This window comes from Streptopelia decaocto (assembly GCF_964273445.1).
Source record: "Streptopelia decaocto genome assembly, chromosome: 12".
Taxonomy (NCBI): Eukaryota; Metazoa; Chordata; class Aves; order Columbiformes; family Columbidae; genus Streptopelia; species Streptopelia decaocto.
This window is the reverse complement of record NC_138667.1, coordinates 5,438,577-5,456,513: the sequence shown is the minus strand read 5'-3', so window position 1 is coordinate 5,456,513 and position 17,937 is coordinate 5,438,577. Positions and strand designations below refer to the sequence as shown.

Below are 17,937 nucleotides of genomic sequence, written 5' to 3'. Positions count from 1 at the left end.
GTCTTGAGTCAGCTCCTGAAAACCCCCACTGAAAACCCAGAGCTTCAGACATTTCTAGTCATGCAGCCTTCACAGATTATAATTTATCATGGGCTTAGCAGTCTATTTATAGCTCTTCAAAATGTTTCTAAGAGCAGCGTTTTGCAAACTGCCAAAGGTTTGCAGATTTGTAGGGAGAAGGGTTTTTTGATGCAGAGGCTTGCCCGTATCCAAACCTGCTCAATGACATTTCTACAAGCTGTGATTTCACAGTCATTTCATGTCCCAGAACCCAGTGGGCAAATTTATCACGGGCAAAAGCCTGTTGAAGTCAGTGAAGTTACCCCAGAGATAAATTCAGGTCAATGAACTTTGTTTTAGTGGGGTTCAGACATTTGCAGTGCTATGCAAATAGATAGCCGTAGGCTTTTTTTGCAGTATTCAATTCTTTAAGGGTGACCCGACTGAAAAAAAATCACCCCGGAGATGAATTTGTGTTATTGACTTAAATACATGCAGAACTGCAGTATGGTTTTAATGGTAGTATTATTTGGCGTTTTAGAAGGACTTTAAAAAGAGGCAAAGCACACTATGAGATTGTATTTTCAAAGATACTTTAATTGACACAATTACTTGCTGGCATGATGACCTGTGGGTAGAATAGAATTTGGGCATGCAGTCACCTGATGGCACAGACAGTTATCTTGTAAGCACTGCTAATTCTCTATGTGAATGTGTGTCTGTAGAAGACAAAAAATTTTATCAGTGATAAGGCCAATTTCTGTCCCAAATGGTGCCCTGTTATGAATAGTTTTCATCTGTATTTTGTTATTATACTTTGACCATGTCTAGATTTCGATGGGGTTCAGGTGCATTGTATGGTTTCATTGCCAGCGGTGGCTAAATGTGCTCTAGCTGGACTTAGTGACATGTTTCTGGCTGGGGTCTGCTAATCACAGACTTCAAAAGATGTCAGCAGTCTGGAACTGTGTCTGAAGAGAATTCAGTGTGTTTCCTAACAATGTTATTCTAAGCTCCCTTATATTTGATAGTCTACTTTTAGCTGCTTTGGTTTTCAGCACAAATCAAAAGATTGCTCTGAGACTACTGAGCACCTAATGAGATTGAAGGCAGTTCAGACACTCGCGGTTCAGGCTCTGCCGAGTGCTGTATTTCTGCTCCATTCTATAGGATTTACAGCATCCCGAGGAAGCCAGCCTTTACCGACTGAAGCAGTGTGACACTGCCTTATTTTACGGGTGGATGAGAGTATTTCAGACAGTTTGGTGGCTTGTTGGAAAAGTCCATCTAACCTTCTTTCTGTGAGAGCAGACAGCAGGAGGTGTTTACATGGGTGAAATCAAGGTCTTTGTCACGTGGAGTCTGTGGCGGGGATGCCTTCTGCATCACTACTGGATTGCTCATTGCTTTGCACTTGTTACTGACGGTTTTCTGTAGTTCAGCATGTAAGACCAGATGGTCTCTGTGGTCCAGAAAGCATAGGCTGGAGCAGTGTGTGCACTTGGAAAGGGGAGAAGACATAAAGGGAGCCTGGATTTGCAACTGCAAATATGTTGGTGGCTGCGTATCAAAAAGCCAACTTCTGGGGCTTGCAAGCGCTTCCATTTTCTTATGGACCTTTTTGACTTGCATCAACTGTCTCCAGACTCCTCGCACTTCTCGAAAGCTCTGGCATCCTCCTGCAGCCCCAGACCTGCTCTGGCTTCTTCTTTCTTCTCCAGGGCACTCATCCAGCCCTTAAGGTTCTCCTGAGCTGCTGCAGGGATCCCTTCACCCTCACATCCTCTCCTGTGCTCTGCCCGACCCCTGTGTACGCTCTTCTGTGTCCTCTCAGCTCTGTCCTTTTTGTACCACTGGCTGAAATTAAAACACTTAAAGGCTCTAGAGATTTACCAGGCTTTTATGCCTGTTTCCAGCTTGAGGTTTTTTTCTTCAAATATATGACCCACACAGAAGCAGCTACATTTCAGAAGTAACGTTGGTGTTTCTCAAGTGTCAGTGAATTCGATATACTTTTCGGACTAACGTAGCACATCTGTGCACTGAGGCTGCCTTTGTGTGTCATTTATGGACTTGGTTGAGTTTTACCGTTCCCCTGGGCTGTAACTGTGTGAAACTACAGCAATGGGTGGGGCTTCAGAGTGATAGCACATTGTATACTACTAATTTATCTGACAAAACTTTTCAAAGTTTGGCAAAAGATTAGGAACAATTGTTTTTACTAATGAAGCCAAACTTGGCTTAAAGCATAAAAGGAGCATCACATTTTAGACTCCCAGGAAATGCACTGGAGTTTGACGCTATGTGTGACTTTTAAAATCAAAACATTGAGAATAATAATCTGAATTTATAATGGAAAACTCTGCTTAGATTCTGGATTGACAACTGACTGACAGCTGTGTGTCCTCTGTGCCACAGAATCCAATATACTTGTATTTTTCTCTAACATTTGGTATACCAGCTTATCCCAATATGTTCCACAGAGATAAACAATAAAGTTACAGAGTTAAATAAATAACTTTAGAGATAAGCAACTTTAGCAAAGGACGAAAGGCTTGCTTAGCAATGACATTTAACAGTAGATGAAGATATGCATTTACTCGTTCATTTTCCAGCAGGAAACAGGTTAGAAATGGCAGTAACACAAAGCAGAGTATCTCTGAAGAGTGACAGATTAGGGCAGCACAGACAGTTGCTTCTTATGACCAATCTTAATGCAAGCCAGTAATAAATCCCAGCTATTCCAGGGAGACCAGAGTAAGGCCACTGCCACAACTGTTGGGAAATTTCATCTGAAGTATTGAAAAGAGAGAGTCTATGAACCAAAATAAAATAAATAACTTAAAAAAAAACCAAAACAAAACAAAAGGAAGGTTAAACATGTCTGAAGGAGATAGAGAGAAGTCAGTTTTGGGTGGCAAAATACAAATGCACTGAGTTCCAGTGAGATTAAAGTTAATAGTGGTCAAGCTAACACCTTTGCTACAGAGAAAGAGAAGTACCGTATGTTTATAAAAAGCTTATGCTTTCATGTCCTGATCCCGTAATACAATCCACTTACGTGCTATCAGCTGTGGTAAAGAGATCCAAAGGTATTTGAAGCTTCTAGTAATAAACAGTGTTCTTCATCCTGGAATGTGCCTGAATTACAGAATATAGAAAATAAATCCCAAAAGAGTCTCATAGCACTAACTCTGAGTGTTTTGATGTTTATCTTGGAGTGGATCAAAAAATAATGCTTTTCCTCAGTTAACATAATTTATTCTGCATTGTTGCATATATTGACAAATTTTAAGGCTCACAGCTTAACTGTGGTACTAAGATGAGTGACATGATTACATTCCCATGTTACGTTGGAGTGAGAGGAAACCCATTTAGATACTGTCATATCAGCAAAGGTTGTATGACACGGTTGCCTCTGATACAAACCTGTCAGCTCTTGTTGGAAAGACTGGGTGTATTTCAGTACTTAATTATTTTGAAGATCTGACCAGTTAAGTGCAAGCTGTTTGATACTTATTCACTCCTAAATCTGGGAATTCAGTTAAACATTGCTTTTTTCCCAGCAATGTGCTTCCAGCCCTGTGAAAGCATTATTTGACAAGAACGTGTGCGTTGCTCTAACTTTATTATTGCTTTCAATTGAACTGACAGAAGAAACAATAATCTCATGAAAGAGCATCTAGTACAAGGGCAGATGTAAATGTCTGAATCTAAGGAGCTCAAGAGATCTTATTTTATAGTGTAACCAGACTGCAGTAGTAGTGGTAATAATAATAAAAAAACCTTAGTAGTAGTATAATGCAGTGTTAGCAGCTAGGCAGTCAGACAGCAGCCCACAACTTAATGCTTTTGAACTTGAGAAGCAGCCTTCATTAATATAAGCTCTTTTCTTCAGCAGGCAGGTTTTATTTTAAATTGGAAGTATTTCCACTGCATTTCTTGGATTTCATTTTCAGAAATTACTTACTCATGTGCAACAGCAGCAAACCTTGTGCTCTGTCTTAGCATTTTCTAACCCAGCAAGATATTAATCATACTTTTGGACCTCTTAATATAATACTAATACTGTTATGATGGGAATAGTGCAAACAACAAACATGATTAACCACTGCTTTTATTTCCTTTTTCCTGGATACCTTTAGTTTGCACTTGGATGACAAACCCAGTGCTGATCTTCGGTAACATCACAGTATTCCATTATATGCATCTCAGTCAATGTGTTCTTCATTTTATTATTGCTTCATTCTTCAATTGAGTTAATTTCCTAAGGAACCCCATCACACCACCAGCCTGAACCAAATTTCCTAATCACGGATGTTATCACTTGGATTGCAGTTCTGCTAGTTCAGTATTTGTTTTGTTGGCAGGGGAGGAAAAAACACAAACCTCAGAACAGCTGAGTGCCAGTAGTGCTGGCGACTTCTGTTTTATTTATGTTCTGTACTGAGCCGTGGGGAATGATAAACTATGTCTGGTTCAGGGCTGTGGGCAACGCTCTAAGTGTTATAGTTGGAAAAGTGCCAAAGTTGCATTGCTACCAATTTTTTACCATTAGCCTTCTGGAAGGAGGGATTCAAAGTCTCATTTTATTCCCTTCCTTACCAGTGTCACCTTTACACTAAATTAATGTGAGAATCTTTACCAGCGATGGAGCTGACAGGATGAGTTGTTGATCCTTACAGCTTCCTTGACGTGGCAGGAGTGGAGGAACAAATCCTATAAAAGGTAGAAACGAGCTTCTCTCGGGACTTGAGCTGCGAGGAGGCAGGAGCCTCCTTTGAGGTAACTGAATCCCCTTGCTTTATGCTGAAGCTGATGTGGTGGGATCGCAGTGAGCCCCGCTGTCCTGAAGCTCCATAGAAAACACTGAGCTTGATTCTGAGGATGTAGCAGAACGCAGCAGCTGTTGCCTGCTCAGCTGTATGGGGACTAATGTCCAAGGCTGTAATTAGAAGATATACCTGCTAATGAATTGGTATAATCCCCTGCTGCGTTCAGAGTCTGCTGTGGGATCTTTTTTCCTGCACTTATAGAGGAGGTTGACCTTGTTAAATACTTAGCAATAAAAATGTGTTTTCCCTTGCCTGTTTCACAGCAATTCTTCTGGCTCTACCAGTAGAGCTCCTCTGTATTAGCTGAACATGTTTACCCAAATTTGGCCATAGCTAAAGAGGGAAGTTATGAGACTATATATGAACATGTTGTAGATACCTGAGTGGGGTGGATATGTCTGCACGGGTGCACACACATGGAATTTTGATCTCGTAATTGTCACACTAGCAGTAAAAATAGAAGAAATTTAATATCCAAGCAAGGAGATATGGTTTCAATTATTTTAAAGTCACCAGACTCTTTAAATATTTAATCATTGCCATGCCCAACTAATTTCTTCAATTGCAGTTAGGTAGGTTGTAATTAATTTTTGATGAGACAAGCTGATACTCATTTGAATATCTGCTATACTGTAATAATGCTTGCAAGTATGTTATTCAGCTTCTAGATACCTTTTTGCCCTATTTAAAATTGCAAATGCACACCAGTATTGTCATGTCTAGCCACAAGGTGCAGGTTGCACCTCAAGCGGTTTGACACCCAAATACAAGGATGGCCGTGCTGGGTCGGATAAGGGTCCGGTCAGCCCCTGGCCTCATCTTGATGAATAGCTGATGCCTAAAGAAAAGTATAAGAACAGGGCAAAGGTGTATAGCAAGGCTTTCTGTGAGAGTCTCCCAGCCTTCATTGATTTGTGACATCTCAAGATGGAAGTGGTGTCCTCAAATCTAATATTTGATTTGATTTGTTACAACTAAAGTGTATAGTTCTTTTGTGTAATTAATGCTTTCTATCAGTAAAGGGCTGAGACTCCTCCAAGGGAAATACACTCTTTTTACTGGAAAAATGTCTTGTCTGCCTTTTCCAATTAATGAGAACATCTATATGCCTACTTTTCCAATTTGAAGACTGCTCTGATACTACTTCACTATGTTAATTTAGGAATGCACCTGAATATTCAATCCAGGGCTCCAGAAACTGAATGTAAAAATGGTGCATAGTTATTGCATTTTGGCATGACCCAAGTTGTTTTCCTCTCCATGTCCCATCCTCCCATATTACTGCATGTTCATAGAACTCTGCCCTTTCCGTCTGGATCAGGCTTGGCAGCAACATCTTCCAGCTTGCTGCTGTTGTGCTCTAATTCCCATAATGGTAGTGGCTGGGAGTGAGGGAAGTGCACAGTGCATGCTCTCCCTGTGCTGTAACTTATGATCCACCCAGCAGTGCAGGAATTCGGACGGTACAGAAACTCTGTGCACATGCATAGCAGCGTATTAAGGCAGTGTGCCAGCTTCTTACCAAAGAGATTTGCTTCTGATGAGCATTGGCAAGCTGTACTAAATAGAAGCTTCCAAAAAACACATCTTTTCCAACCTGAAGCCAGGCTCCTGCACTTAGGACTAGATCATCATTGCAAGCTATTGTTGTTACTTCTCAACTCAGCTGATGCTGTAGTTAATGCACAAAAATGTAGCACTGATTTTCTTCGTGACTATTTCCGAGCAAAAATGAAGAAGTAATTGTAACTGTGGTCTCCAGAGGTAGAAATCCCTTAAAAGCAGTAGAATTAGGTCTTGCTGTTACCTGCAGATCAAACTACTGCAGCATCAGCCATTTCTATACCCATAAGTCATTCAGCAGCCGTTTCAGTTGGCAGTCTGATTTTTCATGGTTGGCCTGGAAGGGGACAGGAGCGGTGCAGGTCCACTTCTGTCCTTCATGTCTGAGTTCAAGAGAAGAAAAAGGTCTGAAAATGTGAACCAAGAGATGCAGGGCTGGGCTTTGCCATCCTGGCTCCTGTTGTGGGTATCTCACAGGCTGTTCCACTTGTTAGAGCCTTTAGGTGTGGCATGTAACATAAACCGCTTACAGAAGGCCCAGTGAAGTAATTAGTTCTAAATGAAGTGAATATATTTGCTTGTTCTGATCTGTGTGACCATGCTTGCTATGTTGCCTTTCGGCAAAAATAATATATATATATTAAAACAAAGAAACCAAAACAAAAGCAGTGTGATGCTCACTTTCAGTGTGTGCAGTTTTACATGCTGATAACTGAAATCTTCCTTCTCGTAAGCCCAAACACTAATTGGTTTTCCAAATAGCTGCGACCTGTTCATGGGTACAGGATTTTTTTGGTGAAGATATAATGGGATTTAGTGGTATGTTGAGCTGCCACAGTCTTTCTCCTGTGTCAGAGTCCTCACCTGCTCTGTGCTGCTCTGACTGATTGAGCTTTGCACGCTCTGTTGTCTGGGTGGGGGCAGGATGGTCATTTGAGTTTTTTCCCATATGCCAGGGATTAGGGATGATTAATACTATGACAGTGATGAATGTCTGGACTTCCCAGTGCTTGTCTGAGGTTTTTGGTTGCTGCCAGGCGTTTGTCTCCGTGAGTCTCTTCTCACCTGGGTGTCCCATGTGCCAGGCTCTGACCTCTCAGAAACATGACCATGTCCAGCAGTGATAGTGGGCTAGAAAATGCGGTGATGCCGAGCCCTCACCCTCCCAGAAAACCTTGAGCCATTTATCTGTCTGACAATTGCTTAGGAGGCTGAACTTCAGGAACTCTGGGCTGACAGTCACGGCCTCCCATCAGCTGTAAGGTCCTAGTGTGATTCCCTGTTGAGGAGCTTTGAATTCTTTGAATGAGAACAATTTTAACGGTGCTAAGTATTAAGAATATGTCGCTGCTTTTAATATGAAAGTCCTGTAATTCTGCAGAAACATCATAATGAATTAAAATATTCCCTATGGAGAAGTGTATTACTTATTACAATATCAGACTGGAATAAAAAGCAGCTGGGCTGGCATTTGTTTCCTGGTGTGGGGACACTATTAAAGTGCTGTAAAGCAAGAGTAGCTTTGCACCACAGTTCTTGAATTCAGAGATTGCCCTCTGAAGGTGCCACGCATGATGGATTGTCAGAGACTCTTGGTCCTGCCTTGACATTTCATTCCTATCCGATGTTGTCTTACGTTCTGTTCTGAATCTGCCAAACAACTGACCCTAGAATTTAATGCCATACCTTTTTGTCTTTCCTTTTTCTGAACAGCATCTTTTGCAGCTGAGGCTCTGAAATACCGGAGGACACTGTATCTTCCTCAGGGACACGGACGAGGGGGAGCTCGGAAAGGAATTGTGGTTGGTGGTCGCCTGAGGAACTTACCTTCACACCAATGTTGCTCTGAAACAAGTTGTGTCCAGCATTCAGGTTTGGTAAGGTATGTATTTTTTCCTTGCTCTTTTTGCTCTTTTCTGAATATCTACATATGGGGAAATAGAAAAATTAACAAGTTTAATGTTTATTGCTGTGCATGTGCCACACTCATTCTGCCTCCATAAATAGCCTTTGTTCTCCCTGAATTTGGAGAGCATTCATGAAGAGTGAAGTGTTTTTAATGTCTTGGGCTTGAGGGGCTGTGTGTGTTTATGTGAAGTGTTTTATTGAAAAAAATCCTCGCTGGTGGTTGTGTTTTGCTGTTGGTGATGTATGCTTGGTGATAGGCAGCCATGACTTTAAAGTCCCATTTCTTGTTTTTCATTAATGTCTGCAGTTCAGAGGGCAAAGACAAAAAAAAAAAAAAAAATGACATGGAAGTAACCCATTTGCAGTACATCTCTGTACTTTCCTTTGTATATTCTCATTGTTTGTCAAGGATGGAAATAATACCAATTTCTTGCATAATTGTGTGTAGCACTTAATGTTTTTCTATGTGCAGAGGCTCTCATATCCACACAAATATTGACCTGGTTATGCTGTGATTGTAGCAAAGCAATATACGATATATCTTTAAACAAAAAACTGAGTGCCCGGACTTGAGGAATGTCTTGTGGGCAAAGCTTGCACTGTAGAAGCATTTAGGGTGATATAGCCTCCAATTATACAATTGCTTTTATCTTTACCAAGTTATTAATATTTCTGTAGAGGCAAAGTCTGCTGATAAAAAACCGCCAAAATTTAAAGTGTTGGTTCCGAGATATCAGTAGAATAGTATCATATGATGCTATATCCTTTTTCATTTAACACATGGGCATTGACTTCTCCCTCATGACTGAATCAGCAGTGTGGTCTTGTTGAGAAAAGTACAGCAACAATGTGACGCCTGCACTTGGTATTAGTGGAAGAAAAACAAAAAGGAAAAAAAAAGTCAAGGCTTTCTTAAAAATCTCTAAGAAAATATGAGGCATCCAGGTGAGTGTACATTCGTTCTTCTGCTTTTGATGTGGTTGCATTGGTAGTGTCATCTCTGGAAACTGTAGGCTCAAACTGTCACATCTCAGCAGAGCTTTGCTGGTCTGGAGGCTGCCTATCTCCAGCAACTGCAGAAAAGGTTGGTGAGAATAGCTTAAATTAGGTCCTTAACTTTTAAATGTTGAGGGTCAAGAAAGGTGTGTTCCAGCTGCAGCCTATGCTGCTAATTTGTACAGGCATTTCAAGAAAACAACACCGGTGTCAGGTAGGGAGAGGTTCCCATCATTAAAACTGCTGCAGCGCTTGCTCCTTTTCTCTGTCTGCTCTGGTGGCTCCTGGTTTCTAGAAGAGGAGGTTGTTAAACTTTGCTTATGCTTTTGTTGTCATCTTCACTTTTGTTTATTTTCAATCTGCTGCTCTTGTGATTATAACACCTAAAGGGGAAAGCTGTAGGAGAGGTATTTCATTATCAAGAGGGCTTCTTGGCTGTTGCAGAGAAATATTTTGCATTATTATAATGTAGAAAGCACAGCTATTTGTTTATCCCGTTTCTGTGTGAGGTTTGTAGGTGAAAGCATGTAAATCATGTTGCAGTGAGTGTGTGTGTTTTCCTGGGTGTGCAGGGTGCCCCAGAACATGTGAGGATCTGCACCAGAGCAGTTGGTTGCTGGTGGCACCGTGGTGCTGAACCTGCCAGGATGATGGTGACACAAGCTCCCCATGTCCTTCCCACCTGAGTCAGTCCAGCTCTCAGTCTCAGGTTCACATCTCCAGCTGCAGCATTAGTAACTCCAGTGCAGGGGTTGTGCAAGACTTTGTAGAACCTCATGGTTTCTGAGGCCAAAGAACATTTTCCCTGCAATTGATTTATGCACAACTATTATTTAGGCATTGAACTCCAGGCTGGATTTTGGATATATTTTCGCATTTTGCTTTGTGACCATCAGATCTAAAAACTTTGTTCTTATTTAAGGAAAGCTCACATTTATGGAAACTTGATCTTTTAAAAGAACATTACAGATTGAGGAGATGGTGCTAAAGAGCTGGCAACAGTGCTGCTGTTCATTCAAGTAGCTGAGACCCTTTTATATCCTTTCTCTTTGTTTTGGGGGCTCATGCAATATTCCCAGAATCACTGACTGCTGTCACCTTTATCTGTTCCCATGATACCCTTGTAAGACAGAAATGCTACTTATCCCCATTTTACAGATGATGAATAAGGAACAGAGTCACTTCTAGGTCGCTTTTAAGCAATAAGTGTCTGTCTCTGATTTGAATGCGATCACAAGTGCAAAAGGTGCATCTCCTACCCGCAGCTGGATGCACGAAGATAGCCTTGGCTGAGCAGCTGGGTCTGTGGGGCAAAGCATGAGATTTGAATATGGATCTGTCTGAGGTCACTGCTCCCATCTAAGCCAGTTTCTTCCATGCGTCTTGCTCTCCCAAGCAGAGAGGTTTTTAATTAAGTGATTACAGTAGCACCAAATGACATCAGGACTAACTTTTGCTCCATATCTCTGCTGGAAATGGCAACACATGTCCAAACAAGGTTGGCTGAACTCATTCATCTCTGCAGCAGAATGTTGTTTGCTCGTGTGAGACAAGCAGATTCCCTTTTAGCAGCATTTGCGCGGTTGTGGTGATGGTAATCTTATTGTGGAAGAAATTATTTTAAACAGAACTGTAGATAACATATAGAGTAATGTATTTTTCTTAAATTGCTCATTCTTTAGATTAGTAGAATCCGGTTAGTAAAATGCTCTGTTCTGCTGAAAAAGCACATTTAATAAATATGTAAGAGAAAAATTTTAAGTAGCTGTTAAACATAGTTAATAAATTTTATCTTGCAAGTAGAATTGTAAAAAACCTTGTTCATTTAATGTGTTTTATGGATCTCGTAGCAATTAATAGTCTTCATTACATGGACATAAAACCTCAATGTAATTCACCTTTTCAGATTAATTGCTTTGGAACTTTTCCCTTTGCTTTGTTTGGGCTGTAATATTATTTCTCTCTTTTTTTTTTAAAGGCGAATCTCAACATCACATTTTTTTGCCGTTCCCAGATGTTCTGTAAATCAGTTCAAGTTAACAAAATCTCTGTGTGTTACAGGACAGTGCAGAGGTAGAGTTGCAGCCATGATGGTCTGATACAGGTGAAGTTGAGTATATTCAAGTCCTTCTTGACCTATTGCGGAGGAGTGGGCAGGTGTCTTTTTCTCATTCCCTATATCATGCAGTCTAATAACAATTTATTATTTTTCTCTTCAAATCTGTCTTCTTTATGTGATTGCATTTATAAAATCAGAAACAAACAGTGACTCTACATGCCTCTAGGTCTGGAAGTCAAAATAAGACTTTAATGCAGCTTTCCAATGGCTTGATGAGGAGTGCAGGACTACTGGCTGTGGGTGAAAATGTGTCGGTAAAATTGTCCTCCTACATTATTGAAGGAAATGTTCAGTTGGAGTGTGACAAGATGTCTGCTTCAATTCCCAAAGTTAAATTCAAAGCTTTATTTTGAGAAAAATCTTTATTCTTCTTGACTGAATTTTGCACACCAAATAGGAAAACAGGACAGCATGTGGGATCACATTTTACGGATGCTTTTTATCAGAGAGCATGCTGAGCTTGTTTATATGAATAATACTAATGCAAATATTTTCTAGTGTTTCTCTGAACTATTTTGTGAGGCTGAGGAAATAAAATGGCTATTATGTTTGCATGTTTTATTGCAAGATCAGCAGACTAGCTGTTAATGTATCAATTTCCTTGATGACACCACTTACACAACCCTATTCACTCAGCGACTCCTGACAGGGCTTTTATTGAATCTATCAGCCTGACACATATCAAAGCGCAATTTCCGATAGCAAATATCTTGGTGTAAAATGAATTAAAAAGCTGATAGCAGCAGCAGAACCGAGTTGAATTTCTGAAAGAAAATAGGAAACTCCAAAACTAACATGAGATTCTTAAGATATCAGTCACAGAACAGCAATATAATAGTTCTTTACCTGTATTCTTGAAGTACTGACAAGTCAACGGGTCTGCTCAAAGTCATACAAATGGGCTTGTTCCTGGACTGTCAGCCTGTGGCTCTGCCTTCTGCACTCTGGAGGTTGTAGCATTGCTTCAGAGAGCACGATGAAATAGTGATTGATTTTCCTCTGGAGACCTTTCTCCTGCGAGGACCAACGACCTCCTTGTAATTACTTTGCCCTCTGATCTTGGAGAAATTTGGAGACGAAGGAGCGGAAAGTGGTAACCAAGGTCTGGATGGAGTACGGCTTCTTTCTCTCAGAAGATGGAGCAGTTTGGAGCCCCTTGTCCTCTGGAGAGCTCCTGCTTGGCAGCCCATGGGCCATGTCTTGGGCAGAGTCCAACTGGGCTGGAAAAGGGCATGTTTTTGAGTTGCAGAAGTTTTGAAATTACCTGGTTCAAAACCTTCTCCTGAGAACACATCTCCATATCTGCTTGCATCCTTCTCCTATCTGTCTTGCTCTCCCTATCCTGCTTTTCTATCCCCTTCATTTTTGCATCTTCGAGATGATAAGCAGCTTCAGGCAGGGCTGATTTTGCACTGGTGCCCAGACTCACTTAACTCTTATTTTTGGCTAACACACTCTATAAAGTATTAGCTAATATTAATCATGCTTTTTGCTCTATGGCATGTCTGCTCTTTGGATAACTATCCACTGGCAGTTTGCAGTCTAACAGAGAGGAAGAGGAGGGCAGCCAACAGTTGATGTGGAAAATTAATTATGAGCTACCATCCTTCTGCCATGTGGTTAAGGCAGTTCTGCTTTCCAAGCTTTACATTCAGCCTCACGGAAAAAAAAAGGAGGAGAATACTTCATTTCCTTCCTTGAACAGCGGGAATGTTGCCAGAACAAAGCTTAGTGGAGAATGTCATGTGGGACTGATCACTTGGGGTGCTCTAGAGCCTTCTCTACTTTGCCTGCAGCTGTGACACCATCCAGATAGCCATTTTTTTTATCTTTTGTTAGACAAATGTTAACTTAATTGTGCATCCGAGTTGATAGAGGCCTGTGTGTGTGATTGAAGGTCACCCATGTTCCATATGCAGTCAGGAAGCAAGATTTTGTGTTTCTTTATAGTCATGACTTGGTAACATTCAGGTTCAGATATGCTACAGCTTCTTATATTTTCATCCTTCAGGATGACATATTTATTTCATAATGATCCACAGAAACTGGCCGGTGATGTGGAGGGGGGAAAGTTTGACAGGCACTGTGGAGCCCTGGGAATGTAATTACCTAAAGGAGTGGTTCTATCTCTGAACAACCTCAGTCTTAAGGATCACAGAAATAATTGCTGGGAGCTCTGGCACTGTGTGTACTTCAGGGTCTGTTCTGGTCTCGTAATTGCATGCAGGGTCCTGCTAGCTCAAGTTGAGCACTGCAGAACCAGCACTAACTAACCAGAATTAGGATTTTGGAAAGCCCTGATGATTTGTGTGACTATCTGGGGCTTAGCTAAAGAAATGAGCATTTGTTGTAACATTTCTCAATGAAGCCTTTGCTTAGTCTAAAGGATATATAAGCGTGCAATGGAAACAGCCTTGGAAAGTCATAGCAGTAACTGGTATGAAGTGTTACTGAGATACTTTGCTGTATTAAGTGTCTCTTTAGACTGGAAAAATCGTTGATGGTGTTGAAGTTTTCAGTTAAGGTACCAGAAGTCTCCATGTTGCACAGTTTTATAATGAAAAGTGCTCACAGCTCTTGACTACTTTGGTGGTTAACTGAAGGGTGATGCTTTAAGAAATGCCTAGGATTTTGTAAACGGCCAAACTGCTACCTGGTGGCAATCACTGACTCGAGTCATGATGGTGTGGCTTCCAGTTTCCTCTTTCTGAGCTCTACCTCCTGATCGACACAAACCTCTTTCTAGTGCTGTCATGCTGAGTTTTTGCAGCCAGTAGCCTGTATTTGGAAGCAGAAACCTGTTGTACAAGTTCTTTAGATATGCTGCAAATAGTTATGAATATGTTTAATGAAGGGAACCTGAAACGTAGTGAAAACATTTGGAAAAAAGAGAGAATGTGTGCAGCCAAGTGTTAGCTGTGAATGGAGAGTTCTTGTTGGCATCATTTAATGGGAGCTTTCCAGCTTATAGTTTCTAGGGTCAATACATAGAAAACAGCAAAAACTTAGAAAGGAATGGTCGCTGGAGGTGAGTGGGAGGAGAAATGGCTGCCTTTTGCCTCTGGGAGAAAAGGGACGGTGAAGTGAGCAGCGTTTCTGTTGATGGGCTAATGCCCCTGGTTGTTGCTGCCTCCCAGGTAGCTGGGAAGGGCTCAGCAGAGACTCTACTGGCACTGGCACCTCTGAGTAAGGCAGCGTCTTGTTTCTTCAGCACAGCAAACACCGTCTGTTGTTTTCTCCTGACTAGTCAGTTAATAACAAGGAGATTTTATTTTCTTTTTCTCGTTCTCTACTAGGTGGGCTAAGTAGCTCTGTTTATATCTCCCCAGACAAGCTTGGTGCCTTTCAATATTAGTGGCCATATGCCTTTTCTCCTACCTCAGGAACTGGCCCCTGCCATTTTTGGAGACTTCCCTGTTATTTTCTTCCTAATGCTGTTGTGCTTTCCAGTTTTAATGTTGTGTGAGAAGGAAACCTTTAGTTTTGCATCAGATGGTGTATAAAGACTTGGGCTCGGGGGACCAACAAGTTGATGTGCGCTCAAGCTGTGTTGTGATGAAGCCATAACTGGCGCAGATGGAGAAGCTGAGAACTAAAGCATTCTGAGTAAAGACTGTAAAAGGCATTGTGAGGCTTAGGACCATTCCATTACCCTGGCAGACCTTATGTCAGGTACTGGAGGCTCTCAGATTCTCTCCTGCCCAGTGATGTTCTGGAGGGTCTGTGCCAGGATGCTGGGGTAGAGAAAATATAAATAAAGACAATTCAGGAAGTTTTTTACAGACCTCTTTGCATGTTATTTCTGAGAGTGGATGGGAGAAGTGATGCTGACTGTCGCTGCAGCTGAGGGCACCATCCAAAGCGTTACTGAGTTTGTGACTCAATTAGGGAGGTTGTAAGTCCGTCTCTGAACAGTTGTGGTGCCCCAGGGGTGCCACCAAAACATGGAGGACCGCCATGCTGTGCCTGTGCTTGGATCTCAGTCTTTGCTGGTTTCTCTGCTGGGATTTTGGTCTCTGTACCAATATGGCTCACTGCCCTGTGACTGATGACAGCCACTGCAGAGGAAGCTCTCTGGGCTGTTCTCCAGCTGGATATGTCCCAGTGGCCATGTTGGGACCTATCCTGAATTAACTGGTGGGACAGCCCAAGTGGTGGGTGCTCAGTTGCATAGTCTGGTGTACTAAAAACTAGTGTTACCATTTGGGATGAGTCCATATGAAAAATTGGCAGCAGAATGGGGCTGGGGGTGCCGAGTTGCAATCTGTGCCTTGGGCAAGCACCAGGTGTCTTCTGGGTTGGAGGACAAGCATACTGCATACAGTGCTGACCTTTCTTGAGAGGGGGAAATAAGGAAGACCCTTAGCCCCTCTGTGTTGGGATTTGTGTTCATGTGTTGACCCCACATGGTCACACAGCACCACCCTCCCCTCTTCCATGGAGGCCACATGCTCCTGGTGGCTGGTCAAGGAGGGTGGCCAGGCAGGTAGGAGGACTGAATGTCCTGCCATACCTGCACTGTGTCTTGCTTAGACTGATGTCTCTCTACTACTTCTAGAACCACTGAAAGCTTCCCTTGCTGTACTCTCAAAAGAAAAGGCTGTGAAACAACACAACAGGTCTTTCTCATTACGAAGGCTGGTAGGCAGCTCTCCTTGGCTCGGGAGCAAGGGAAAGGGGGTGGGAAGCCCTGCGCTCTGCTTGCTTTCTCTCTGGGAGGAATTTCTAGTTGTTAATGATTAATTCAAACATTTCTTGTCATGAGTACAGTGTGCACAGAGTGATAAATCTGTGGTGGGTTAGAGGTTGAGGTTGCTCAGTACTGACAATTATTTTGAGCCACAGGCTTTGCTTTCATTGGCATTTTCACAGCATTAACCCAGACCTTGTCAATTAAAATCCAGACACATTTTGATGAGGGACATCTTCTTCTAATGATAATTGTAATAATATCACTTTTATTCATTTAAAACCTGTCAGGCAGGCCATGTTTCTTGGAAAATAACTGTCCAAGTTTCACATTGCCTAAATAACTAGGAAGTGTCTTTCAGTTTTTTGAGCTGACATTTCATCAAAAATAACTAAAAGCAAATGAGGCCATAGCTGTTCATCTTTGAACACTTACCAACTTCAATTAAGGTAATTTGACCTTCTCTGCTAAAATAAGCAGGTTTATTAGCCTTCACTTTGGAGGCTAATAAACATTTGATAATTGCCTAAAGTTGATGATGGGGATTTATATTATTTATTATTGGCTTTTCTAACTATTTGACAGCATAGCTCCAGAGCTTGTTTTAGGCAGTGATCCATTTATGCTGCTCATCTGTTCATTAGGTGGAGGAGGAAGCCCGGGTGTAAGGTTTGATTAAGAAACTTGTCTGAGTTGCACAAGAAATCTGCAGTAGAATAAAACCCAGAAATCCAGTGTCTGTTCTAGAACATTAACTGCACTAGTTTTTTATGCATTTATGTGTCTGTAAATATTATCTTTGGAATCTCTGTCAGGCCATAAAAATAAGTATTTAATAGTTAGAATGGGAGTGATATGTCAGACATCGATTGAAATTCCATTGTGCTTTTTATTTTAGCATGGTATGAAAAATAACAAAGTGAAAATCATGTTCAGTTTTGCATGGAAAAATACTTTTCATTTTTCTGAGAGGTGGCTCGTAAGTGAAATCCTTTATAAAATGCTAGAATAGGAAAGTAAAAATCTGTATCAAGTAAAAGTGTATCTAGATCTTGCCTTGTGTTTGGTCTGTGCTTGTCCATACAGGTGGAAGATGCTGCACTTATTTTTATTTTGGTGTTCTCTTGTTTCTCTGCTAAAAAGTGGACCACTTGCCTTTAGCCAGATCACAGATATTTATTTCCTTTGTCATCTCATTTCTTTAAAATCTAAGTTCTTCAAATAGTCAGCACTTGTGTATTTAAAAACATCATCAGTATTATAATTATAAACGTGCTTTTTCTCCAAGAGGTGTAGAAGTAACTCTGATTAATTAAAGGCACCTTTAGGTGATGCCATAATATAAATAAGTCTGCCTTATTTCTGCAGCAACTGGAATAATGCCACCAGTTGTTAGTAGTTCAAAATTCAGGGCATGAGTAGAAAATCCAGGCACAAAACGTTGCATTGAAAAATGGTTGAGGAATAATAACTGAGAGGTAAATGGAGTTGTGCTGTTGTGACTTTATTCTGGAAGTTAATAGTTGTGCTTTTAGTAAATACAAATACTAATACTAATCCACCTCTACTCTGGTAGGGTTCTTTTTCTCCCTTTCCAGTATGAACTAGCAAGCCTGTAATCTGCATTCTGGTGTGTATAGAAATGGCACAGCCAACAGCATAGCTTGAAGGCTGTAAATATTATCCCATATTTTTCGAGTGAGCCTTTAGCAATGGAGCTATGTGTTTATGTCCCTCATTACTCTCATTTTTTTAAGAGTGCATTCATAAGTATTAGAGGTGATCAATAAATCCTGACCTACCTTTGCAAGTTAAATAGGCCTGAT

General features: G+C 41.2%; 1 protein-coding gene across 5 annotated transcripts in view; it reads left to right on the top strand.

Moving 5' to 3' along the window:
- Positions 1-17,937, top strand: part of SGCD (sarcoglycan delta) — a 326,557-nt gene that overhangs the window by 108,685 nt on the left and 199,935 nt on the right. For 4 of the 5 annotated variants that reach the window (XM_082063327.1, XM_082063328.1, XM_082063323.1 and 1 more), the window contains exon 2: positions 8,112-8,280. The gene's annotated coding sequence lies outside the window, so the exon portion shown is untranslated. Of the gene's footprint in view, positions 1-8,111; positions 8,281-9,140; positions 9,252-17,937 lie in introns of those variants that run through there. The other variant, XM_082063326.1, reaches the window with a different exon arrangement.